At 33.7% G+C, this 19,358-nt stretch overlaps 1 long non-coding RNA gene across 4 annotated transcripts in view; it reads right to left on the minus strand.

Annotated features, from left to right (window-relative positions):
- LOC134366828 (uncharacterized) overlaps window positions 1-19,358 on the minus strand; it is a 323,891-nt gene that overhangs the window by 260,019 nt on the left and 44,514 nt on the right. For all 4 annotated transcript variants that reach the window (XR_010022368.1, XR_010022367.1, XR_010022369.1 and 1 more), the window contains 2 exons: window positions 13,828-13,909; window positions 9,069-9,156 (listed from right to left, as the gene is read on the minus strand). This is a non-coding gene — a long non-coding RNA (uncharacterized LOC134366828). The remainder of the gene's footprint in view (window positions 1-9,068; window positions 9,157-13,827; window positions 13,910-19,358) is intronic.

A 19,358-nucleotide genomic window follows, 5' to 3' on the forward strand; every position in this document is an offset into this window, starting at 1 on the left:
AAGCCAAATGAATTTCAAATAGCCAGTTCTATTTTATACCACTTTGATAACTTCGTATCAAGATATTATAGAGTCTTGCTATGAATAACTTGAACTAAGTATTAAGCATATTTAAGAGATTAATTGCCAATTTATACTTAGCTTGTGTATACATCAGTACTTAGATGCAATGTTAAGTCCATTTGTTAACCTATCATTATAATTATTTTAAATACCAAAACTATTACATATTAAGCCTATCAAATTGTTACACATATCCTCTCATCACTGGCCTGTGTTCTATCTGTCCATAGGAAGTATATGTCCATACTGACAGATTCGGCTTGCTACTCATAGATTCTGATATTTGCTACATTTCTATGAATCGCTTCTGATATGGTTTTGCCAAAGTTTAATGTTACCGAATGCTGTAGAATAGCCTTAGACATAAAATATTTTGCAATACAAGTGTCACTTCCTTATTCTCCCTCGAGGGGTTTTCGCATTTCTCATTCAATTTCTCATCCAAGTCACAAGTAATACCAGATCAGCAATAATAAGAACAAACCATTGGATGTTTTATGTGGAAATGTGCTTAATTTATTTCAAGTTGTGCACATGCAGATACCTTTACGTATTGAAGATAAAATTAAATGTTTGCTTTTTGGCTTTTTTTATTTTTCATACCAGCTATATGTTCTGCTTTTCCTTTGCTTTATTGTTACTGTCCAATAAATTATCCTTTTATTTACACATATGGAATAATCTGCATTCACATAAAATATATAGAAGTTTTTGAAGTCTTAGTAAACTATATATTTGACACCTATATGAAATATAAGTAATATTAATGAAATAAGCAAATGTATACCCACGAAACACTTCAGAGCAATAGATATAAGTTACCAACCCATGAACAATGATTTAAATGACAGCTGCCTTCTTAGCAGGATCCATGGAGAACAAGAAAAATGGCATGCAATCTTTCCAATGCTTAGGGACAAGGTAAAATTTCAAATCCAGAACCATGAGAGCAGTACCCTAGCCACAAACACAACCAGAGGTAAAGGATGAATACCTTTTTGGTAAGAAGCTTAAAGATAAAACCTGTGACAAACCAGTGTCTTACACTGACCAGACGAGGAACCCAAAAAAGCCAAGCTAGAAAATGACAACATGGGGGAAAATCCGTGAAAGGATATCAGAAGCCGTACTCTGCAGTAGAAACAGACTTCATAAAATTAGTCCAGTTATGTCACCAAACAAACACCAGACAAATGACAGCACCAAGCCAGGTGGGGGATAAATCCCCATAATTCCTACCTTATATTATCTAACATGTCCACTTCTTAACAACAACAAAAATTATGAGACATTGAAAGAAACGGGAAAGTGTGACACATATAAAGGACAAAAGGCAAACAACAGACACTGCCTTTGAAGGGACCCAGATGTTGGACTAGCAGACAGATGTTACAACAGCTATTATGAATATGTTCAGAGAACAAAAGAAAATCATGTTTTAAAATTTAAACACATACAGTAAGAACAATGACTCATTAAGTACAGATTAATAAACACATCGAAATACTTTTTAAATTTTTTTCCCTTAATTTTATTTTGTCTATATACAATGTGGTTGATTATTGTGGCCAATTACCAAAACCTCTCGCCCTCCTCCCTCTGCCCCCTCCCACCCAACAATGTCCTTTCTGTTTGCTTGTCAGAAATACTTTTTTTAAAAAGCACTAAATTGAAATTCTGAAGCAGAAAACTATGATAAACAAAATGAAAAATCCACTAGATGACTACAAAAGTAAATTTGAGATGACAGAAAAATCACCAAACTTAAAGATAAATCAATAGGAATCATGCAGTTGGAAAAACAAACGGGAAAAGGAATGAAGAAACATGAACAGAGCCTCAGATAAATTCTCGATGCAATCAAGAATACCAATATACACATAACTAAGAACCAGAAAGAGGCAAGAGAGAACAGGATAGAAAATATATTCGAAGAAATAATAACTAAAAACCTCCCAGATTTTATGAAAAACACTAAACTATACACCTAAAAACCGAATGAACTTCCAAGAAGTTAAATTTAAGGAGATTCACATCAAGAGATATCACAGTCAAAATGCTGAAAGCCAAAATGAAGAGAAAATATTGAAAGCAGGAAGACAGAAGTAAATCAGCACATAGAAGTGGTCATGGATAAAACCAGCAGATTATTTTTCATCAGAAACGCTGCCAGAATGCACTGGCATGACATATTCAAAGTGCTGAAAGAAAAAAGAAACTGTCAACCAAGATGCCTGTTTCTAGCAAGGCCATCTTTCAAAATGAAGGAAAAATTAAAACTTTCTCAGATAAATAAAAACAAAGAATTTGTTGTTAATATTTGGCAATGTAAGAAATGTTAAATGAAGTTCTTCAGCAGGAGAGGAGTGACACTAGATGGCAGGTAGAATCTGTATGGAAAAAAATTAAGATCTCCAGTAATAGTAATTGGGTAGATAATGATTAAACAAAGCATAGTGACTTACTGAGGTTCCTTTCTACTCATAACTGACTTAAAGGACAATTGCACAAAACAATATCAATAAAACTGTATTTTGGTCATATAGCGTATATCAATGTAATATATTTGACAATAAGCACATGATAAAGGGGTTTGTGAATGAAACTATATAAGAGTAAGAAATTAAGACCAGATGGTAACACAAATTCACAGAAAACAAATGAAAAAATTCAGAAGTAGTACATAAGTTTAATACAAAACGAAATGAACTCTACAAATATAATTCACTCTCCTTTCTTCTACCTTCTTCAATGGACATTAGATTGTATACAGCAATAAACATAAATGTATTTTGGGGTGTGTAACATACAAAAACATATGCATAAAATAATAGCACAAAAATGAGGGAGTTTAACGGTAGTAAATATTCTGTATCCTACTGGATAGATGTATAGAATGCATGTATAGCCTAATTTCGTGTAAATCTGAGAAGTGGTGGACTAATGTGTACAAAGCTATGCTCTCTGTCCTAAGTGAACCATTGGGCAGTACATGCATGTATTGAATCAACACACCGTACCCCACAAATATGTAAAACTAAATGTTCAAATTTAAAAAATAGTGTACATCCAAACTAGATTCTGATAAAATTTATACTGTAAATCACAGAGAAACCATTAAGAAAATAACCCAAAAGTCTGATCATAATTATTAAAGAAATTAAAATGGTACACACAAAAGTCTACTTAATAAAAGGAAGTAAATGCGGAGTACAAGGAAAAAATAGTCATAAGTCATATAGAAAACAAAACCAAAATAAAGTGAGACATAAATCCAACCATATCAAGCACAATATTAAATGTGAAAGGATTAAGCAATCCCAGCAAAGGAAAAGATTGTCAGACTAAATAAAAGAACATATAGCTCTACGCTGTCTACATGGGACACATTATATTCAAAGTTGCAAATATGCTGAAAGTAAAAGAATGGAAGAAGCACCATACAATGAACAACTGTGAGAAAGCTGGAGTGGCAGAACAGAACATGTAGGCACAAAATCAGGCAAAAAATCAACAATTATATGCAAGATGTGAACAACATCATAAAATAAGAAGGCCCAAAACACACCTGTATAATACTCCATCCAACAATTGCAGAATACACATCCTTTGCATCTGTACATGGAACATTTCCAGCGTAGACCTCATACTAGGTCGTAGAACAAACCTCAACACAGTAAAAGTACCGAAATGCAACCAAGTTTGTTCTGTAGCACAACACACAGAAATTACAAATCAACAACAGACAGAAATTTGGAAAATTCTTAACATGTAATAATTAAACCATATTGTACCACATAAAAAATATGTCAAAAAGAATTCAAATGAAAAATTACAACATTAAAAAGACAACTAATTTTGCTAAGCAAAAATGTGAAGTAATATTTCATATATAAAATATAATTTATAAAATTCATTGGAATGTTAGATTCAGATCTACACATTTAACTGAATATTCAATTTTCTCATTTAAAATATTAATGGAAAATTTCCACAAGATATTTGAATATAATATAGGACAATAAGACCACAAAGAAAAGGGGGGATAAATGGAATTTCCCTGTTAGGAGGTTGCATTTACATAAAGTGCTACTTTCTTAACTCTAAGTAGATCAAGATAAGTAAAGGATTCATTTGCCAAACTTTATTGCAACCAATAAACATAACTCACAACACAAAAAGGTATATATAACAATTTGGTTACTAATGTAGCCTAATAATTACCATAAAACTTATATCCTATAATATATTCCAAATTTCCTTCTCGGTTTTACACTATGCTATACCTCAATAATGTACCCCCACCACATGATCCATACCTGGCACATGTTGGCAACTGGAGAAACATTTAGGCAATCAATGAAAAATTTAAGTGCAGTACATTAAGCAAAAAAAGACAGAAGAGATCCACTCCTCAGAAGACTACCTGCCTTTAAAGAAAATTTATCTTATTGTTATAAAGATTAGGTTGATTTGGTATGAGAGCAAAAACAACTAAATGTCTACCATGCTAACCATTCTCTTGAGAAAAACTAGGAAAACTTGAAGACATTGAAGGCACTACAAACCCAGGAAGCAATCATTTGAAGAGACCAGTTCTCAGAAGAGAAGCCCAAGGGATGACATCTAATTTTGGTAACTCTTTTTTTCCTTCAAATATATGCTAACTCAAAGGAGGTGATTAAGAACCCAACATGCTATGCAAAAAGTTGTAGTTTAGAAACTAAATAGCCGAGCAGAGATTCCAGCAGTCTCAAAAGTTCAGCTCAGGGGACACAAGTTGAGCTACTGGTGAACTAAAGAGAAAGGTTCTGGAAGACAACCCAAGGGGTCATTTGGCATCCCTGAGGGACTATGCCATAAATGTAATACCAACCAGAAATAGAAAACACCTCACAAAACCTGAGATATAGATTCAAAAGAACTAATTCCCTGAGATGAACTATGAGATGAACTTTCTGCATGCTAACTGCCTCTCAGAAGCAAAAGTTTCCCAATGTTTATCGCAGCACTCTTTACAATAGCCAAGAGTTGGAACCAGCCCAAATGCCCATCATCGGATGAGTGGATACGGAAAATGTGGTACATCTACACAATGGAATACTACTCAACTATAAAAACGAATGAAATACTGCCATTTGCAACAACATGGATGGTCCTTGAGAGAATTATATTAAGTGAAACAAGTCAGGCACAGAAAGAGAAATACCACATGTTCTCACTTATTGGTGGGAGCTAAAAATTAATATATAAATTCACACACACACACACACACACACACACACACACACACACACAAACCGGGGGGGGGGGAAGAAGATATAACAACTACAATTATTTGAAGTTGATATGACAAGCAAACAGAAAGGACATTGTTGGGGGGGAGGGGGGGAGGGAGAAGGGAGGGAAGTTTTGGTGATGGGGAGCAATAATCAGCCACAATGTATATCGACAAAATAAAATTAAAAAAAAAGAAAAAGAAAAAGAAAAAAAATTAGCAAAAGCAAATGCTCAGTAAAAGAAGAAAAATCAATTCAGAGTTCTGATTATTTCTATTGTATTTCACACAGAAAATAAAGCGTACAATTAAAAAAATACATACATGCAAAAGTGTAAATGTGGGGAAAGGATTAGCATAAGATTGTCATCCATTTTCTCCATTTATTGGGGATAACTGTGACAGAAAAAATAATGACTCATGTACACCCGTACAATTTAGAGTGACAGCGAGATATCACTGCACACCTATTAGAGGAGCTATAATTAAAAACACTGACCATAAATATCTGTGAAATAACATCTCATATGACTCAGCCATTCCACTTCTTGAAGAAAAAATGCAATTACACACCCATCAAAAGACTCATACAGGAATGTGCATAGCGTGGCAAAGTAGGGAGGGCTTGGGCACAATTACGAGGGGAAAATCCAAAAGTACACTAGGAAGTCTGGGGAGCGGGATAAATATGCTCATCATCTTAAATGTGGTGATGGTTTCTCTCTCTCACACACACCAAAATATATAGTGTTTATTTTCAATGGTGCAGTTTATTTAAAATCAATCATACTTCAATTAAGCTGTTAAAAATTGCGTGGTATATACCAAAAAACATGTCTAATGGAAAATTTCGAGCATTAATGTAAAAGGTGAAATCCTGAAAGTTTAAGATTTAAAAATAATTTTCATAAAATTAAAAAATAAATCAGTAATTTAAAGCATGAAAAATTAAAGTTAACATCAGTTAATGAAACCGGAAACAAACAAAAAAAGGCAAATGCAAGAGCTGTCATTTTTTGTGAAACGATAAAAAGGTGATAAATCCCTGGCAACACTGATCAAGGGAATACAAAAGAAGACGCACATGATCAACAGCAGGAAGGTGGACGGGATCATCATGAGGATACTGAACACACGTGCATCACGTTATGAGCAAATTTGTGCCGATAAATTTAAAATCCATGAAATGAATTCAAAAAATATTTAAACTAGGAAATCTCAAGCATTCTTTATTCAATAAACTGCATCTTTATAGAGAAACTTTCCTATAAATGAATTCCATCTCTTGGAGCCTGAATTCCTGAGTTTTCCCATGTAATTGAGAATTAAATAACAGCCAATACTGCACAAACTCTTACTAGGAGAGAAACAGCAAAAACTGTCCAAAATCTTTTACAGGTCCTCGATAAAATTGATACCAAACTGATAAAGATATCACATGAAAAAATCAAATTCTGGATGCCTCATAACAACCATAAATTTAACTGGAACTAAAAGTTTACGTTTAACAAACAGAATTCGAAGACACTACAACTTCAATGCACCCCGAACAAGTTGGATTTAATACAGGAAGGCTGTTCTTGTTGGTTTCACACTTTCAAATCAAACATCTTTGACAAACAAAATCAGGTCACTCTGACAGCAGATACAGAAAAGCCGTTCGAAATAATTTACCACCTACATATGAGGGGTTTTCTTCCTAAAAAAGGACCCACCCAAATCTAGAAAACTACAGCAAATATAATGAGTGGTGAATGACTGAAAAACTTCTCCTTCATATCAAAATAGAGACAAGGATGCCTACTACCTCCAGTTCTATTTAGTCAGGGAAATAATGCAAGAAAAAAAGAAAAAAAAGCATGATGATTGGAAAAAATGAAACGAACCCAGCCATTATCATCCACACAATTATGCCTTCAGAGAATGTAAAAGCAACCTGTAGATAATGTAGTAGAATTAATAAGTGAATTTATAAGGATTGATGAATACCACACAGTTAAATATAAACACATTTTTCAGACAGTAGCAATTCTTAATACACTTTTCATACACGTTATAAAACAGGAGAATAACCACCCTGCACAAGGTTATATTTTTAAGATTTTTTCGATATGCTTATCAGATAAAATTTGAGTCACCATAACTCTAAAGATTTCTATCATCTTTTCTGATATCATGAAAATAGAGGCCCTAACATATACAATAAACTTTTACAGAACACTTGACATTTAATACAAGGGGAACAATGAAAAGATCATTCTTTGTGCAAATTTTCCTACAGTCTTTTGTTTAATGATCTCACTGACTACTTAGACATCGGCTTCTTTAAAGTGAATCATAACTTTTTTGCTTATTTCTTAAACTTTTGTTTTCTTTTTTCTTTCCTTTCTATTTTCTAGTTCTATATTTGAGCATGAATTCTTAACTGTTTCTGTACTACATTAAAAGGAAAAGAAAAAAGGCAAAGGGTAGTTCCTTATAAAACAATCACTAGTTACATGCAATCGTGACTATTTCCTTAATTTTATTTTACTACTTAAATTTGGCCAATGTTCAGTAAAATTTTCAAAAAAGGCAGATGTATCTTTCCTCTCAGAAGTAACGATGATGATCAGTGAAGAGTCTCCCAGAACAGATATTCACGTATGTTTGTATTTACATAAAGATTATATTTATACACGTGTGCACGCATGCAAAATTACAATTTGCTTTCTTTTTTTTATTGGCAAAATATACTGACGACATCCTCTGAAACTATATAAAATCTACCTGATTCGTCATATACCCACAAAATATTCATGGAATGAAAACGATGTATTAAAAAATCACTTTTGTTAGTTTTGTAACCATACACTTCTGCCCATTTGTAACTAGGTGTGTTCCATAGTCTTAAAAGGCAATATTTTCTTTACGTAGGTGAAAAAATACTTTGCTAAGACTAAATTAATTTCAAAAACCACAGTACCATTTTATACTCCCTCCATAATCTGTTATCAAGGTAAAGAAACATCTTGTAATTTATTTAATTTGTACTAATTATTAAGCATATTTTAAGAGTTAATTAAAATTTATGCTTATTTTCTGTAAATTGAAGTATCTTAGAACTACATTTTTAGTTAATAATTTAAAATTATTTTAAATCCCAAACATTTTATATATTGAACTTGTGCATATACTCTTCTCACTGTCACTTATGTTCTATATTTTTGCCTGTTACTGAATCAACTCCTATGTGTGCTATATTTAATCTATTTCAGACACGGAATATGATTTGACAAAGCAAATATTTTGCTATAGGTAATACAAGTGCCACTTTATTATTCTTTACAAAAAGTTTTCATTCCTTCCCACGCATTTCCTCATGCATGTCAATATCAGCAACACATGAGCAATTATAAAAACAACTTTTAGGTTTTTCTTGGGAATGTGCTTAAATTATTTTATTTTGTATATAATTTGTAGATATTTATATACTTAAATAAAAATTAGATGTTTCTCCATGGGAGCTTTTCCTTTCCTTTGCTGTGTTTTGTAGTGATTGTCAGTCAAAACATGTTTTATTTTCATTTACATAAATGGAATCCTCAGATTGACACCATAGGTATTGGAATATTTGATTTTTTTAAATTAAACTATATGTTAGGCATCTATATGAAATATACAGAATATCAGTGAAGTGAGCAAATGTATACCAAGTGAAAACGTCTGAGAAATAAAGATACATTACCTATCCCAGAGGGACGATTGGAAAGACGGCTTCCTTCTGGACAGAATCCATGCAGAACAGGAGAAAACGGAGCAGAATCTTCCCAGTGCTGAAAGAAAAAATAAAACAGTCAGCACAGAATTCTACATGAGGCAATATTATCCTTTCAAACTGAGAGTTAAATAGGACATGGCCACATAATCAAACCTGAGACAATCTGTGGCGGGACAACCTGTACTCTGCGTTGTTACCTGAGTCCTTCTGGCTGCTGGAAGTGACCCGTGATGTAAATGAGAATCTCGGGAATCCGTGAAGAGCACCCGGCGCGAGGGCCACGACCGCGCCCTCCGCTGGTGGCAGTTGGTAATGGCGGGTGATAGAATTTCAGCCCAGGAATTTGTGTAATGTCACAACTGCCCGCATTGTATGGGTGACCAGAGGCACTAAGCTTTCTCCAGAGTCCAGACAAGGGGCCATAAACCCTACTCTTGAAAGAAGGACATGGCATAGAATGGGTGGGCGTGTTTTTAAAATGTGTCAAATAAAAATCCAATGAAGGAATTTAAATTGAAGAATAAAATTTTCAGTTATCCCAAAAGTAGACATGGAAGGTGGAATAGAGAAAAAAAAAGTGATGAAAATAAATAAAAAAATAAAAGACTGGCAAAATGGCCAACTTTAAATCAAACAATATTAATATAAACATGAATTTTTTAAAAGTCTAAACATTCCAATTAAAATGCAGAGTTTTTCAGATTAGGAAGAAATAAGTCCCAATTATATGCTAAATGAGAGGCAATTATATGGAAAGGCACAGTAAGGTTGAAAGTAACAGTACAGACGATAATATACCACGTAAAATTAAGCATAAGACAACCGGAACTGGTAGAGTAATGCCAAACAAAGTAGACTTTCCGGAAAGGAAGGTAACTAGAAGTAGAGAACACTGTCTTATGATTAAAGAATCCATTTATCAAAAATGGAAGAAACACATTATTTACAAAAGAAATATCACTACAGAATCTGGAAACAGACAAAATATAAGCATTTACATGCCAATAAATTTGAAATTCTATGAAATGTAGAACTCCAAGTAAACCCACCTTAATGAAAAACAAAACTGAGAAGGTCTGCATAGTCTTAAGTTTGTTAAATAAATTACACCTATGATGGAAAACCTTCCTCAAGTGAGTCCCGAGCTCTGGTCGTGGAATTGGTGAATTTTCCCTGCAGTTGAGAAATACATGACACTCATCTTACACAAGACACTGCAGAGAATAGAAACAGCAGGCATCGCCTCCAAATCTTTTAACTTTACACTGAACTGACTACATAAAAGGAAAATGATAGGGTTATATCTTTCATGACCAAATGAAACAAAAAAGTTAGTTTAACAAACTGAATCCAAAGTTATATCAAGTCTGATACACCATGAAAACCTTAGATTTTATCCCAGAATTGATTCTTGTTGGATTAACACTTTGAAATCAAATGACTTCCATAAAACAAAGAGATATATAATAATGTTATGATTATTACAATAGATGCAAAACATTGACACAACTTATCTCCCACTTAGGATGAGGAAAAAACGATAAAGCTGCAGCAAGTATCATAATCAGTGATGAAATAGGCACATCTTCTCTGTGATCAGGAATGAGAAAAGGATTCCTACTATCATCAGTTCTACTCAATATTTATTTAGGGCAATAATACAAGAAAAAGAAAAAGAAATACATAAGGATTGGAAAGGAAGAAATGAAACTGCCCTTATTCACATATTGAATGTGTATATTTCTAGAGTAACGTCAATCTATATGTTACATATTAGAATTAATGAGTGAATATATAGCAACATTACTGGTTACCTGGTTAAAAACAGATTTTAACTGCAATTCCTAATACCAGCAACAAAAAATTAAATTAATTTTCTTAAAAATACCATTTACAACTGCATTAAAGTTTGTCAAACTCCTCAGTAAAATTTTAATGAAAGCTGGGCAAGATCATCACATAGCAAACCACAGGAAATTATTGAGAGGAATTCATGGAGATATGAATAACTGGAATGGTGAGCAATATTTACTAATGGAAGATTTGGGTTTTTTAGGGCAATCAATTCTTCCCACATTTTTTTTTGTTCATTTTTTATTTTTATTTCTTTATTTTTTAAAATTTCATTTTATTTTATCAATACACAATGTGATTGTTTTTTGTGTCCCTTTTCCGAATCCTCCCTTCTCCTTCCCACTTCTGCTCCCTCCCATCAACCTCATATCTAATCTCTTATCTTAACAATTTCAAGGAATTGGGATTTTTGTGTCTTCTTCCCTACACCCCCATTAGATTGTGTATTTATTTATATATTTTTCGCTCCCACAAATAAGTGAGAACATGTGGTATTTCTTTTTCTGTGCCTGACTTGTTTCACTTTATATAATTTTCTCTAATTCCATCCATGCTGTTGAGAATGGCAGTCTTTCACTCTATTTTTACAGCAGAGTAGCATTCCATTGTGTAGATATACCACTTTTTCCATATCCATCATCTGATGATGGACATTTGAGCTGGTTCCAACTCTTGGCTATTGTAAATAGTGCTACAATGAACACTGGAGTACAGGGATGCCTTCGACATGATGATTTCCATTCCTCTGGGAATATTCTCAGCAGTGGGACAGCTGGGTCATATGGTAGATCTATCTGCAATTGATTGAGGAACCTCCATACCATTTTCTGTAGAGGCTGCACCATTTTGCATTCCCAACAAGAATGTATGAGAGTCCCTTTTTCTCCGTCACCTTGCCAGCATTTATCATTCACAGTCTTTTGGATATTAGCCATCCTAATGGGGTGAGATGGTATCTCAGTGAGGTTTTGATTTGCATTTCCCAAATGCTGCGTGATGTTGAGCATCTTTTCATGTGTCTATTGGCCACTCATATATCTTCCTATGAGAAAGGCCTATTTAGCTCCTTTGCCCATTTTCTAATTGGGTTACTTGTTTTTTTGCTGTAACGTTGTTTGAGGTCCTTGTATATTCTGAATATTAATCCTCTGTCAGATGTATATTTTGCAAATATTTTCTCCCACTCTGTTGTTTGGCTTTTCACACTGTTAATTGTTTATTTTACAGAGCAGAAGCTTTTTAGTTTGATATAATCTCATTTGTTTATTTTTCCTTTGGTCACCCATCCTTTTGGGGTTATATTCATGAAGTCTGTACCTTGTCCTGCTTCCTGGAGTGTTTCCCCTCTGTTTTCTTTAAGAAGTTTTATTGTTTCAGGGTGTATATTTAATTCTTTAATCCATTTTGAGTTGATTTTTCTATATGGTATGATGTATGGGTCTAGTTTCATTCTCCTGCATACGGATATCCAGTTACCCAAGCACCATTTGCTGAAGAGGCAGTCTCTTCGCCAGTGTATAGACTTGGTGCCTTTGTCAAAGATCAGATGGCTGTAGGTGTATGGGTTGATTTCTGGATTCTCTATTCTATTCCATTGATCCGTGTGTCTGTTTTCATGCCAGTACCATGCTGTTTGGGTTATTATAGCTTTGTAGTATAGTTTAAAGCCAGGTAGTGTTATGCCTCCAGCTTTAATTTTTTTGCTCAGAATGGCTTTGGCTATGCATGGTCCCTTGTTATTCCATATAAATGTAAGGATAGTTTTTTTTTTTTTTTTTTTCCATTTCAGAGTAAAATGTCATTGGAATTTTGATGTCCTCTATTAAGTATTTTATATCTACTTGATTTGTTGTAGAAGCTTCATAGTATTCTTGGTATGGACACAGCATAATTTATCGAAAAATACCTGTTTTGACTTTTTTGTGCCCATATTCTAATGCACATGAGTGAGTAGCTTTGTCAGATACAGTGCTAGAAGGTGAATTACTGTGTCAAACGGCATGTAAATTCATAAACTTTTAAAGAACATGACAAATTACACTCCAAAAGCCCATTACCATTATATCCTCTTTTGATCAGCTGGTATCAAGATTTTAAAAGAATATATTGTTACTTAAATAACTTACACAAGGTATTAAGCATACTTAAGGTAGAAATTGTCCATATATATTTGTTATTCATCTACTATTGGATACACACTATTGATCCCATTTTCTATTGTTTCATAATTTAAGTTATGAAACAATATTATTATACATTACAGGTAAAAACATACATATTTACAAATATCTACACCTGACTTTTTTTTTGTTTTATATACTTCCTTGTACCAAACAGATTTTCATACATACTATATGCTGTTTTATATAAATTACTTTGCTTTTACAATACATTGTATTTATTAAAATTATGATAGGTATAAATGTTTTGATATAGTTAATACAGTGTCTTTTCATTATTCTTTATCAGAAGATATTGGCTGTTATACATTATTACATTCATATAAACATTACCACAGGATGGGAAATAATAATAAAAAAGTTCGGCTATTTTATATTTGTGATGAAAATATTTTAATTTGTATATGAACAGTACAGATACATGTATGTATTTTAATAAGAAAACTATTGGTCCTCTTTTGGTTATGGTAGTTTTCATGCAGCTTATCTCTGTTTTTCTTTCTTTTTCTATTGTTGATCAAAAATTAACTTTTTTTACACAAATGGAATCATATTTGTTTACAACATAGCTAGCGAAGATTTGAAATAGTTCATTAGCAAACTATATACTTGGCACCCCTATAAAAAATAAAGTATTTTAATAAATTGAACAAACGTATATCACCAAAACCTTTAATAGATACACTACCTACCTGAAAATGATGACTTAAATGTTGCCTGCGTTGTCCACACAATCCACGGAGATTTGGAAAATAAAACACTATTTTTCATATGCTGAAAGATGACACAGAATTTTAAAACCAGAATTCTATATCCAACAAAATTGTCCTTCCAAACTACAAGTGAAGTAAGTCACATGCAGATAAGCAAAACTGAGAAAATTTGTTGCTAGTCAAACCTTAAGCAATGCTACAGGAATGTATTAGTTTCTTAGGGCTGCCATGATAAAGTCCCACTAACTAGGAGGCTTACAATTAGATGGCATTTAAAAAAAAAAAAAAAACAGGAATTTTTTGTCTCATACTTCTGGTGGCTGGAAGTGTGAAATCATGGTGTCTGCAAGGCCACTCTCTGTTTGAAACCTGCAGCAGACTCCTTCCTTGCTTCTTTTGAGTTTCATGGTGTTTGCCAGCGATCTTTGACATTCTTTGGCTTGCAGCTGAATCACCCCAATCCTCCATCTTCACATGTTATCCCCCTGCATGTATCTTCACATAGACTTTCCTCTCTGCATATCTGCATCTGTGTCCAAATTTTCCCTTTTTGCAAAGACACCATTCAAATCGGATTAGGGCTCATCCTAACAACCTTATCTTAACCACATCTTGCAAAGACCCTATTTCCAAATAAGGTCACATTCTGAGGTAATGGGAGGTGTAGGACACTTTTGGGTGACAGAATTCAACAAGTAGCAAGAAAGTTCTTCAGGCTGAAAGGAAATGACACCTGATGGAAACCAAAAACTACAGGACTACAAGAAGGCGAGAAGAACACTGGATGGGGAAAATAAGTGGATAAATATAAAAGACATCTTTTTAAAATTTATTTAAGAGATATTTGCCTCTTTAAAACAAAAATGATAAACGTTGCTACTGATCTAAACTATAAAGCAAGAACTCAAAGGAAAGTGGAAATAAATAGAATTGTAGTGTAGTAAGGGTACATACTCAGGACGTGACACCACCTAATTCTATGACGATGAGGAAAGTAAAGAATTTAATATCATTCAGTCCCTGAGGAATCACTAAACACACCACAAAAATGTATACATAGTATTCTAGTTACTATCACAGGATAACAAATTATCACAAAATTTATTTTCTATAATATAATCTATATACAGTTGTCTGTTTTTTCATTAGGCTTTCTAGCTCAACAGTGTAACTATACCATATCATCTGAACTTGGCTCACATTTGAAATTGAAGAAATACTTATGGGAGGAATAAATTAACTACAATGAAAGAAATTAAGCAAATCACTGCCAAAAAAAAATGAAAAATTAAAAAGATCCACTGCTTCTTCATAAAGATCATTTGGTAAAAAGAAAAAAAGATGTTGATGTCTGCTTTCAGAAAGATGGAATATTTTCCCTATTTCTTCCCCTAAGTCCAACTTAAATCCCTGGATATTATATACAGTGAACATAAAAAGGTGGAAAAAATAGGGAAGACTGACTAGGATCCTCAAAACTCAGGAAACAACGTGGTGTTTCCACAGTCTTTTGTTTTGTCTTGTTTTTGCCTCATAAATCCAAGACCTGGAGCATAAAAATCCAACAACTCGAAAACACCGAAACGTGCTAATAAAAGCCTTTAAAGCCTGTTCTCTCTAAACCAAGGACTAGGAAAGTCACAGATAAAAGAGACAGAAAGCTTGTAGACAGTAAGTGCTCTATGCCAGACAAACACCATCGTCATCCACACCAGCAGAGACTCTGTAGTGAACCTAGACCCGGTGAGGACCAGGCTCCAAAGAGTCACCCTTAAATGTCTCTCCCCATGCTAATTAATTTTTCCATTTACTGGACACGCATGGGAAAGAAAGAACTATGACTTGATTACACCTATGCAATTTAGATAAATGGTGAGATACCACCACACACTTATTAGATGAGACACAGTAAAAAACAATGGCCATTACAAGTGCTGATAAGAGTACAGAGAAATTGAGACTGTTGGTAGGATATAAAGTGGTACAACCACTTTGCAAAAGTCTTTGACATATTCTGATATAACATAAAGGTTCACCCACCATGTGATCCAGCCATCCTTTTCCTTCATCCCCATCCAAATAAATAAATATATATAAATACATATACATATACATACACAAACACACACACAAACCTGCCTATACAAAACCTTGAACAGTAATGCATACAGCATGGTGTCTGAAGTCATGATCTTATCCATATAACAGTAAAAGAAATAACATCATATTTGCACAAGGCTTTCCACGTAAAAGAAACTGTAAAAGTGCTACCCACAAATGCATTGTGAGAACCATATCAACTTTACGTCAAAATGATAAGAAAAATGAAATTCAATGGTGTGCATCCATCAAATCCCTAGCACTTCCCAACACCCAATCACTCCTCTCCCAAAACACAACTTATGTTTGACAAACAGTACCCAAGGGTACTTCCACTATTCATGTACCATAATCATTATGGGTATATCCAAGAATACATTCAAATCAGATAAAAATTTTGGTATCAGACAACTATAACACACAAAGGGCAACATTATGTCACTGTCACTATCACAGTAGAGAAACAATATGGCCAAATTTAGCATCCAATCACAGAAAACACACAACACAAAAACTGCAGCAAATAAACTTAGTCGTGAAATATTGAAACTTCTCCCTGAGGTCACACAGTGGAATCAATCGGTAAATTTAGCAAGACTGTCTGATTAAATAAAGTTAAATATTAGCTCATATTTCCAAGAGCAGCAATTGTTACTAACCTGTTTTTACACATCATAGGAAATGGTAGAAAACCCTACACTACAAGGTCACATTTTTATTGCTTTTTCCGAACAAAACTTGACAGGGTTTTAACCCTTATTATTGTTGTCATTTTTTCTGCTATCGTGGTAACTGAGACCCTGAAATATGAGAAAGTTTACTATACATTTGACAGTGTATAATTCTAGTGGAACAATAAAAAGATGATTCTTTGTGACCATTTCACAAATGGCCCCTCGTCTCATGATCTTACTGACTGGAAGTTCAACTTTACAATTCAATTAAATTTGTTCTTATTTTTATTATTTTTCCCTTCTAACTCCTTTTTTTCCTTTTCTGAATCCTCTAACTTTTGCCTAACTTCCTATCTCATTCTGTACTACATTAACATAACAAAGCAAAGTTCAGGTTTTTAAAAAATTAGGAAATGTCATCACCATGGTGCTTTTATATATGTTATTATATATATAGTTTATTAGGTATATAAGTATGACATCTGTTCAGTGTAAAAGTTTCAAAACCTGTGATACATAACTGTTTTAGGAAGTAATTATGATTAGCTATAAAGTATGCATATTAAACTGGTGTAAACATATACATATATTTACATGAGTAATATATTTACTAATTGTACACATATCTCTATGTAAATTACAATTTGCTTCCCATATTAGCAACATACCTTGAGAATGTATTTTTGAAAGTACTTAACATACACCTATTTGGTTTTAAAAGCTTCATAGTACTCATAGTATAGACACGGCACAATGTATCAAAAAATAGTTTTGAATTTTGGGGCCCATACTTTATTGCTGTGTCACGTATAGTTCTGGAAGGTGAATTATTATGTATTACTGAAGGTTAATTTATACTAAGGTAATTTATACTAAGTATAGAGCCTAACTAATAGGCAGTTGCCCATTTAAATTTATTTTTGTATATCCTTTGAAGGGTAATACTAATCCCACTTTTAAGAACTCTATCAGTTCATAATTATTTGATTACTGAAATTATTATATATGAAGTCTATATACATTTATATATATACACACATATGAATCATATATAGATAGTATTACATACATTCATAAACCATCATTGCTTTTACTTACGTTTTATATATTGCATTGTACCTAATACTTGTGTATTATATTTATGTAAATAATTTTACACTTAAAACAAATTTTGCCAAAGCACAACAGTACTGTATACTACAAGAAGCAATACTATGTAACTCTAGGTAGAAAATAAAAGGTAAAGAATTCAAACATCAATCCCATGAGAAACCACTAAAAGTAACACAAAAATATACATTAATATACTAGTTACTATTACTACATAAAAAATTACCACAAAATTTATCTGCTATTATATATTCCACATTTAATTGTTTGCTTTCCCACAGGGCTCTCTCAATAATAAAAATGCAGCACATAATCCACACCAGAGACACGATGGGAACTGAATGAATATTTATGGGATGAACGAAATAATTAGTTTGAAAGAAATTAAAGAAATGACGGGCAGAAAGAAATCCACTGTTTATTAAGATCATTGTCTAAGAATATTCTTGAATGTCTGTGTGTGAGAAAATGGAGTAGACACACCTTTCCTATTTTTCGCTCTAGGTAACACTAAAAATGTTGATGTTATATATAAATCAAACATGAGAAGGCTTGGACAGGTGGAGATACGATGTGAGATTTGTTAGGGAGCTTATGACCCCATTAAACATCATGATGATATTTTCCGTATTTTTCGATATTTTTCCGTATTTTCCCTATTGCTGTTTGTTTGTTTCTATTTCTTCATTTTGTTTTGGTTTGGTTTAATTTTGCCTTATACATCGCAGATCTGTAGCTGAAGATTCCGGCAACCCAGAAATGCCAGAATGTGTGACAAAAAAAATAAACAAAAAAACAACAAGGCTTGCTTTCTGAAACAAAGTGCAAGAAAAAGGACAGTCTGACATTACGGAACACTTTTAGACAGTAGCCACATGACTACAGCCAAACTCTATCCTCACCCATGCCTGAAAACTTTTAGACAACAGACACATAACGACAGCCAAACACTATCCTCACGCATGCCAGCAAAGGCCAATTGAGAATCTAGAATTCACACTTTCTGGGCTGTAAGCAGTCACCTCAAACTGCCCCCAATGTTGTCATGGATGTCTCAATAGAGAGCTGGGACATTCACCCTGGAAGGATAAAAATAAAGAGCATGCCACACAACATTCAGTTAATGCATCTGTACCTGGATAGGATAAGGGGAGCCTTGATTACCATTCTCCCTGGGAAATCATAAAGTTCCTCTTCTCTCCTTGCTGGAGTGGTGTCAGAAGCGGCCTGATGGAGATTAATAAGTACTATGGATTGAATGTTTGTGTGTCCCCCAAATTAATATGCTGAAGTCCTAACCCCCAATGTGATGGTATTTGGAGATGGGGCCTCAGGCAGATAAGTTTAGATAAGGGCATGAGGGTGGGGTCCTCATGATGGGATTATTTGTGCTTATAAAAAGTGGCACCAGAAAGTGTGTACTCTCTCTCTCTTTCCTTCTCTTTCTGAAACAGTGAGAAGGCAGTTCTCTGCAAGCCAGGAAGAGAGCCCTCACCAGAATCCAGCCATGGTGGCTCTTAGATCTTGGCTTCCCAGCCTCCAGAACTCTGAGAAGTAAAGTTCTGTTGCGTAAGGCACCTAGTCTACGGTATTTGGTTATGGCTGCCCGAACTGACTAAGAATGAC

This window comes from Cynocephalus volans, chromosome X (assembly GCF_027409185.1).
Source record: "Cynocephalus volans isolate mCynVol1 chromosome X, mCynVol1.pri, whole genome shotgun sequence".
Classification (NCBI taxonomy): Eukaryota; Metazoa; Chordata; class Mammalia; order Dermoptera; family Cynocephalidae; genus Cynocephalus; species Cynocephalus volans.